At 42.4% G+C, this 8576-nt stretch overlaps 1 long non-coding RNA gene across 2 annotated transcripts in view; it reads right to left on the reverse strand.

The window, feature by feature from the left end:
• Positions 1-8320, reverse strand: part of LOC114623458 — an 8701-nt gene extending 381 nt beyond the window's left edge. The window contains exons 1-4 of one of the 2 annotated variants that reach the window (XR_003711769.1): positions 7891-8320; positions 7288-7390; positions 3827-3934; positions 2725-2878 (exon numbers count right to left, since the gene is read on the reverse strand). This is a non-coding gene — a long non-coding RNA (uncharacterized LOC114623458). Of the gene's footprint in view, positions 1-2724; positions 2879-3826; positions 3935-4499; positions 4807-7287; positions 7391-7890 lie in introns of those variants that run through there. The other variant, XR_003711768.1, reaches the window with a different exon arrangement.
• Between the last annotated feature and the right edge of the window lie 256 nt (positions 8321-8576).

The raw sequence follows: 8576 nt of genomic DNA on the forward strand, positions 1-8576 counted from the left end.
TCAGCTATTAAAAACAATGACTTCATGAAATTCTTAGGCAAATGGATGGAACTAGAAAATATCCTGAGTGAGGTAACCTAATCACAAAAGAACACACATGATATGCACTCACTGATAAGTGGATATTAGCCCAAAAGCTTCAAATACCCAAGATACAACTCACAGACCACATGAAGCTCATGAAAAAGGAAGACCAAAGTGTGGGTGCTTCAGTCCTTCTTAGAAGGAGTAACAGAATACTCAAGGGAGCAAATATGGAAACAAAGGGTGGGACAGAAACTGAAGGAGTGGCCGTATGGAGACCATTTCACCTGGGTATACATCCCATGTGCAGTCACCAAAGGCAGATGCTGATGTAGATGTCAGGAAGTGCATGCTGACAGGAGCCTGATATAGCTGTCTCCTTAGAGGGCTGCCAGAGCCTGACATATACAGAGGTGGATGCTCACAGCTAACCATTGAACTGATCATGGGGTTCCCAATGGAGGAGTGAGAGAGAAGACTGAAGGAGCTGAAAGGGTTTGTGGCCCCATGAGGAGAGCAACAATACCAACCAACCAGAGTTCCCAGGGTCTAAACCACCAGCCTGGGAGCACATAGGGAGGGACCCATTGCTCCAGCTGTATATGTAGGGGAGGATGGCCCTGTTGGGCATAGGTGGGAAAGGAGGTCCTCAGTCCTGTGAAGACTGGATGCTCTAGTGTAGAGGAATTCGAAGGTGGGGAGGTGGGAGTGGGTGGGTGGGGGCACATCTTCATAGAAGTAGGAGGAGGGGGATGGGATAGGGGGTTTCTAGGTGGGGGAAATGAGGAAAGGGGATAGCATCTGAAATGTAAATAAAATATCCAATAAAAAAGAAAAAAAAATTTTTTTCTCCAGTGAGACTCTTTTGGAGACAACTAATTTGCAAGTGACAATCAGTTAGAGATAGGTTCTGGGTTAGGGGTGGGTGTGTAAGTTCACTTCTTTCATCTCTAGGACTTTTATCCGGTGGAGACCTGTGCAGGCCCTGTACATGCGGCCTTACTCTCTGTGAGTTCATACTGTGTGCCAGCCCTGTTGTGTCTCAAAGGCTTTGATCTCTTGGTGGTGTTCTCTATTCCCTCTGGCTTTTATCCTCTTCCTGCCTTTTCTTCAGCAGAGCAACCAGAGCCATGAGGAGAGAGATTTGATAGAGACATTCCTTTGGGGCTGAGTGTTCCAAACTATGCGTATTATTTGGCTGTGGACTTCTGTATTTTCCTCCATCTGCTGTGGGAGAAAGCTTCTCTGATGATGGCTGAGCAAGCCACTGATAGTTGAGTATAGCAGTTAGGAGTCATTTTACTGCTGGATTCCTTTAGCGGAACTGTAGTATTTGGTTTCCCTCTAGGTCCCGGCCTATCTAGTATCAGGCTCTTGGACACAAAAGCAGTATTAGAAATGGGTTCCATTTTGTATAGTGGGTCTTTAGTCAGATATTGGTTGGTTACTCCCACAACTTTGTGCCACTATTTCACCAATGTATCTTGTGGGCAGGTCACCATTGTAGAATGAAGTGTTTGTAGCTGGGTCGGTGTTGACCTTTCTCCATTTGTGTTGTGCAGAGTACCTTAGTTCCATGAACACTGTTACATAGGAGTGAAGGTTCTAGGATGAGAGATGTCCATCTGGGACTGCCTCTTCTGTTATTTGGTGAGTTCATGAGTTCATGTAGATGGCCTTCATATATGTATATATGTTGTTAGGAAGTTTCTACTGTATTAGGTTTCCATATGACCCTTCAAATGGCCTTTCATTTAAACTGTCCCTCCTTATTCTCTTCCTCATGCCACCCCATCCTCTCCTTCCTGTTCCTCCTGTTCCAGCCCTCCCTCCTTAGTTCTCTCTACCTAGCCTCTGTGGTTATAAGGATTGTGGCTTATTTGTCAGTAACTTAACAAATACCCACATATAAGTGAGTATACACCATATTTGTCTTCTGAGTCTGAGTTACTTCACTCAATATTTTTTCCTAGTGAATCTAGCAACCTGTGAATCTCACAATTTCATTTCTTAAATGGCTGAATAATATTTTACTGTATAAACACAGCACATGTTCTTTATCAATCCATCCACTGACAGATATCTAGGTTGTTTTCATTTTTTGGCTATTATGAATAGAGCAGAAATGAACACTTTTGAGCCAGTGTCTCTGTCCTAAGCATACTAATGGGATAGGAAAAGAAGTTTCATTGAGAAAATCTTTTAAGTATAAGGCAAGGTCAGGAAACTAGAGTGGGAAGGAACTTGTTCAGAGTTGAGTCAAGCTGGATGCAATGCTCTGGCCATCTTGATTACGTTCTTAAAGAGACATAGCTATGCCTTGAGTGGGGAATATTTCTTCATATACTCACGTATTTGAACCTTTGGTCCCAGCTGGTGGCATGGATTGTAGGACATTTAGGAAGTGGGGCCTGGCTTCAGGAAGTGAGTTATTGGGGATCAGGGGATGTGTCCAGCTTTGGATCTATCTTGGTTCTCTGCCTCGTTAGACATAAATAAGCCGAATACACTCGCCCAGTATGGAGTTGCCAAGAACTGTGTATTTTCTGCCCTGATGGACTGTATTCTCTCATACTATGAGCCTAAATGAATCCGTCTCCTTTAAGTTGTTTCCTGCCTGAGATGAGAAAGCCAGCACAGATGCCTACATGACAACTAGACTCCTTTTTCTGCCTTTCCCCCTCCCCCTTCCAGGCCCACCTTTGGTTGTGTGATGCTGCTTTCCAGGGTGCTGCAGGCCTGCATTCTCAGTGGTTTCTTTCTTCCAGTTTTCTCTGCAGGCTCCTTCTCCACTGGGTGCACCTCTCTTCTCAGCTCATCCTGTCTCCTCTGTGAGACTTACCCCAACAGCAACCTGCAGGAATATCAGTGGATGTTTATGCTGTGAACTCTTTGAGACAAAGTTTTTTTCTATGTCACAGTCTCAGATTTTAGAATCTCTATCTCTATAGTCCAGCTGTTTTTTTGTTTTTGTTTTTCTTTTGTTTTGGTTTTTTTTGGTTTTTCAAGACAGGGTTTCTCTGTGTAGTCCTGGCTGTCCTGGAACTCACTCTATAGACCAGGCTGGCTTTGAACTCAGAAATCCGCCTGCCTCTGCCTCCCAAGTACTGGGATCAAAGGCGTGCACCACCACCGCCCGGCCTGTCCAGCTGTTTTTCATCTTCCTTGTTTTTCTTCTCAGGGTGTCCAGACACCACTACACACCAGGTTGGAAGGATGAAGTGGAATCCAAAATGGATGGAGTTCTGCAGGATCCCAGTCTGGCTGGGAGTGAGTGGCAGGGATGAGAGGATGGGGAGAAAAGGTCTTCTCTGAGGATCTCAGTGTTACAACTCTTTAGATGAAGGTCTTCAGACAATCTTCAATGAACCAGCTATCTGAGACAATCTTAGCCTGTGCATATTCTTTTATTTGGGGTGGACCAAGGGTTATATAGTTTTAGGAATATCTAGAGTAGACTAAGGTCATTGGCTGAAAGCTAAGGTACCGAGATGCCTCATTAGCATGGGGAAGTGTTCCAGGAATCTCAGGTACTTGCTAAACAATTTTCTTATGGGGTTGGAGTGGGAATTGAACCTGTAATTTCACCAAGGTTACAAGACATTCTGCAGGTAGAGGGTATAGGGGTTTCAGGCTCCCCAGACAAGGTCAGAGAAGGAGAAACCCTGCTGGTAAAGGAGGTCCCCCATTTTGTGCCGAGTTCAGAAGGCTATCCAGACAATGGTAGATTTCAACCTTAAATTAGCAGAGTCCAACAGACCTCAATTGAACTCCAAGTTCCTCATGGGCAAAAACATCTTACCCATCTTGGTGGTCTATCTGAAGAGTAATGCTTGTCTTCTAGTGATCACATGGGGAATGGGTCCCATACATAACTTCAGTAACTCAGCTGACCTGTCATTCCACCCTCCTAAAACATAGTGAGGGGGAAAAAGAACATTTATTTATACAATTTGGCAAGGTATGCACTAGTCTTTATACTTAGTAGGCATTCCTCAGTAGTGTCTACTGTCTGAGAAGTATGTGTGATGTACAAATGGGGTAATTAGCTATGTCTGTTTAGTGATGAAGATTTAATCTTGAGCATGTAGGTCCTACTATGGATACGCACCACAGTATAAGGTACAAGTTGGCATCTCACATAACTAAGGCTCACCTGCCCCATGGCTTCTGAGGGAAGATTCATGATCTTTCTACTTTGGGTGGCATGGAGATACATCTAGAATGGTCAAGTCAGTGCCAGCTTTAGCTTTCTAGCTGCACAAGATGAGGAGTGGAGGGCAGCACTCAGCAATTACAGATTGACAAGTTGGTTTAATATCAGCTCCAGTGAGGACTTCAGATATGGAGTTGCTGGATTGATTAAGTAATATAGCATTACAGAACCTAATGGGTTTGGTCAGGAGGAAGGTTTCACAGGGCATGGGACTTAAGGGCTCAAGTTTGGAGCCCATGAAAAGAGCTGATATTTTTACCTGTAATTGTGCCAGAGGTGGGGCATCTCTGATTATAGCTTCAGACCCTTGAATGTGGCTGGAGATCGGGGAAAAGCTTTAGAATTAGCAAAAGAAAATGAACATGAAGACAAAAAACCAATAAGTGGTCACGGAGCTGCCAAGAGTGAAGGCACTAACGAGACAAAATTAGTTCTTACTGACAACTTGAAATTGCCTGGAACAATATAAAAATCAATCAGCCTGTTCAAAGCAGACTCACAGTGACCACTGGACAGTGTGATGTTTGCAATTTGTCTGGACACAAATTTAGAGAAGCCAGGAGAGACTTGGCCTAATATGTAGCTTTTGGCTGGTACTAAGTTTTGAAGAGATGGCTCAAAATGAGCTTCAACCCTGGTTATATTTTTCCAGCAATCCTAAAGCCAGAAGAGCTGAAGTTAGTTGATTGCTCATTTCTCTAATCCAACCTACTGTCATTTTTCTGTCATTACTAAGTATAATATATACACTTTAGTGTTTTCTCTGTTCAATTTTTTTGTGGCTTATGATTCTGCTATTATCTCTCTAGTGGCTTTTAATGCTATCATTATAGCCCTCAACATTTTGAATTCAAATAAGTATAGGAAAATATTAGCCTACTAAATTTATTATTTAACAGACATGGTGCCACAGAAGGTATTTGAATCTTTTGAGAGAGGCAGATGAGTAAATCTATAATTGTAGCAGGGTATCTAATCACACACAGTGGCAGCTGACTTGACAAGACAAGTCTTTCATGCTTATTAATTGTGCTGTAGTTTTTAATCTGGAGTGTTCTCAGAAGGCCAGTGTAGCAAGGACTTGGTTTCCAGCCTGTGATGGCTCTGAGAGTGGGATGTTCTTTGGGATGTATGGCTTATTGGGAAGAAACTAGGTTATTGGAGCATTCTGAACTAGGAAGCAAAGAGGTGCCCCCTACCATGTTATTCTGTGCTATCATGAGTTCAAAGCAACATAGCAACAGAAAGCTACACACAGGCTGGCTGTTAAAATAGCACATGAATGGAGTTTTGTTAAGTAGTTCATAAAAGGTTCTTCATGAGCATACACATATACCTATGCAGTGCACAGACCTGCAGGCAGACAGACACAGATAACAAAAAGAGAGAGAAGGTGAGAGGGAGATGGAGAGGAAGACGAGGAAGAAGAGGGAGCATTCTTAAGTAATCGAACTTGAAGAAAGGGATGACCAAGGCCATGTCCCAGTGATATGAAAACCAGTGACATGCGTAACCTGACATCCATGATAGAAAGTAGAAGGACACATGTGGTCAAGGGGCTGATATGAGTCTGATCACTAACACCTAGTATAATGGGATCCTTGGGAAGTCTGTAGAAGTTCTTACACACAGAAGATGCTTCCTTATAAATGTTTATCATCTGTGACTGACTGAGTAGAGTGCTTCAGCTTAGGAGACCTCTTGATAGATGTGTAGCTTAGATTTCTCTACCCTTTGTAGAAAGGGGCCAGTATAGAGCATGCTTCTCAATTGATTACTTTGCTCACCAAAAGACATTTGGCAATATAAGTTGGTACAGTGTGAGAATTGTTACATGCACATTGTGGTAGAGTACAGAGGTGTTGCTTTACCATTTAGAGGGCACAGAGCAGCCCTCCTTTTTACCAGGAAATCGTGAGAAAAAGGAAGGCCATGTGAAGTTGCCAACTTACTTAAAGGACAACTGGAATGTTGAAAGAGAATGCAGTTTCATTCGTGTGCCTGGAGCTTGGCTGATACTCCACAAGAGACCCCCATTTACTGGCCAGCAAAATAAAATATTAGCAGTATTTAGTTTAGTGTAGTTTAGAGCATGGTATGTAGTGGTAATACTTATAAAAAGTCCCTTTAGATCATTGGTTCTCAACCCTTTGGGAGTCGAACAACCTTTTCACAGGGGTTGCCTAAGACTATTGGAAAACACAGATATTTACATTATTATTCATAACAGTAGCAAAATTATAGTTATGAAGTAGCAACAAAAATAATTTTATGGTTGGGGTCACCACAATATGGGGAACTGTATTAAAGGTCTGAAGCATGAGGAAGGTTAAGAACTACTACTGTAGAGAGTAACCAGTCTTACAGGCAATAATCGCATGGAGCTTCTATGGTAGTGTCCTGAGTTTCCTGATCTCTGCCTTAATACCTGAGCTTGTGGATGGAGGGAGCATCTGCATACCTCACATGGCCTCATGGAGTGTGCAGGTTTCTGTGAATCATGTTGGGGCCACTACAGGTAGATAGAATCACCATCCTTTTTTTTTTTTTTTTTAAACACAGTGTAGCCTAGATTATTTTTCCTGATGTATTCAGGTTCTATGTAAGATTTTGAGATAGGACTCTTCTATTAAAACACCTAAATGACTGACCAGAAACACCTTCAAGGCCCCCTACCTAGGAAAGTGAATCCGGCCATGCATTGGGCATTTTAAGGGTATCATGACACCTGTTGCTCGGTTCTCTTGCTGGGAACTGGGCTGTCTAAACCTTTCAATCGTGTCCAATTTTGTCATCATTGTGTAGATGTGGGAAAAAAATCTTTCCAGCATGGCCAATGTGTTCTGTACGAATGTATCAATTTCTCCTTAAACTGCCCTCCGAAGGGAACATAATAGATTTCATGGGTCCAGTGGTGAGGCAAGGTGCTAACTAGCCACCTGGCTCAGAGCACATCATTACAGTAACTGCTTCCTTTGAGGAATAAAGAGCTGACGCTGGAGCCTTAAAATCCCCTTTTTATACCAAGACAAAAGAGAGTTTCATACTTGTTCTGTGAATTAAGCGTCTTCAGTAATTCTTTCCTGTATTGCTTGAGTTTCTTTGATAACTTTTTCCCTCAGCTCCCATTTCACACCATAGTTTAAGGGACTGTTAAATAAGAGAAGGGTTAAGCAGGGCTGAAAAATCTTAAGAATTAATACTAATGATAATTACTATAAATATAGTTTCAGTCAGTATTTATTAGAACTTGTTATCTAAGCTTTGGTTGGAACATTTCTCATTTATTAACTCTAATCCTCACCACATTATGAATATGTGCTCAGGCTGGAAAGTGAGGCCTGAGGAAGTTAAGTATCTGCTTAAGATCACACTTGGCTGAGTGTGAATCAAACTCAGGGCATCTGCTTCCACACTCCCAGCCCCTAACCAGTTTGTCTCATAAGAATTGTCTTTCTGTACTCCAGGCTATTTTCTGGCCTCTAGCCTGATTGTTCTCTCTGCTTTAATGCTTTCTGTGTTATGATTATCCATCTGCCTGCATTAAAAAAACATCTTGTCATCAGTGTCCCAAAGCAAAGATTTGGAACATGTAGTTCTTTAAAAGCAAGGCATAGGCTGGAATCACGCTCGGTCAGTGGAGTACTCACCTCGTATCCACCAAGCCCCGAATTTGTTCTCTTGCACCAAATAAACTGGGTGTGGTAGCTTATTCCATAATCCCCAAATTTTGGAGGTACAAGAAGGAGGATCATAAATTCAAGTTTATCCTTGGCTACATAGCTAGTTTAATGCCAGCCTAGGCTGTGTGAGGGATCCTGTCTCAAAATGAAAAGGAAGAAAACAAAAGGAAGTCAGATTTATAGCCACACTGATGTTTAGTTCATGGGGGTTTTATGGAAAGTCTTCTACTACTACTTTCTGCTCACTGTGTTTCATGGACTGTCCACTGTGGATTCATGTTGCTGAAATGTGAGTTAAGAGGGACATTTGCTTAGTCATGCATTTTTCAAATATTGGGAGTTGGTAATTGCTATAGCAATCACACACATACCAACATTTGCAAGTCAGAAGGCTGTATCCCACCTCTTTGTGATTGTTTTATGATGTATTTGTGAGAGAAAGGATGTGTTGTTGTGATCACCACCTATGTTGTAGACACCGTGCTCTGTGTTTCACACTGGCTATTCTTTGAGTCTTCGGAACTTTAGAGAAGCTGTTGTTACCTCTATTTGCTGGGCAGAGACTGAACTTCAAATGACTTGAGGAATTTGCTAGTGATTCCACAGCCAGCAGAAGGCAGAGCTAGCCACCAAACTCTGAGGACATCTGGGAC

This window comes from Grammomys surdaster, unplaced genomic scaffold (genome assembly GCF_004785775.1).
Source record: "Grammomys surdaster isolate TR1022 unplaced genomic scaffold, NIH_TR_1.0 198, whole genome shotgun sequence".
In the NCBI taxonomy this organism is placed as follows: domain Eukaryota; kingdom Metazoa; phylum Chordata; class Mammalia; order Rodentia; family Muridae; genus Grammomys; species Grammomys surdaster.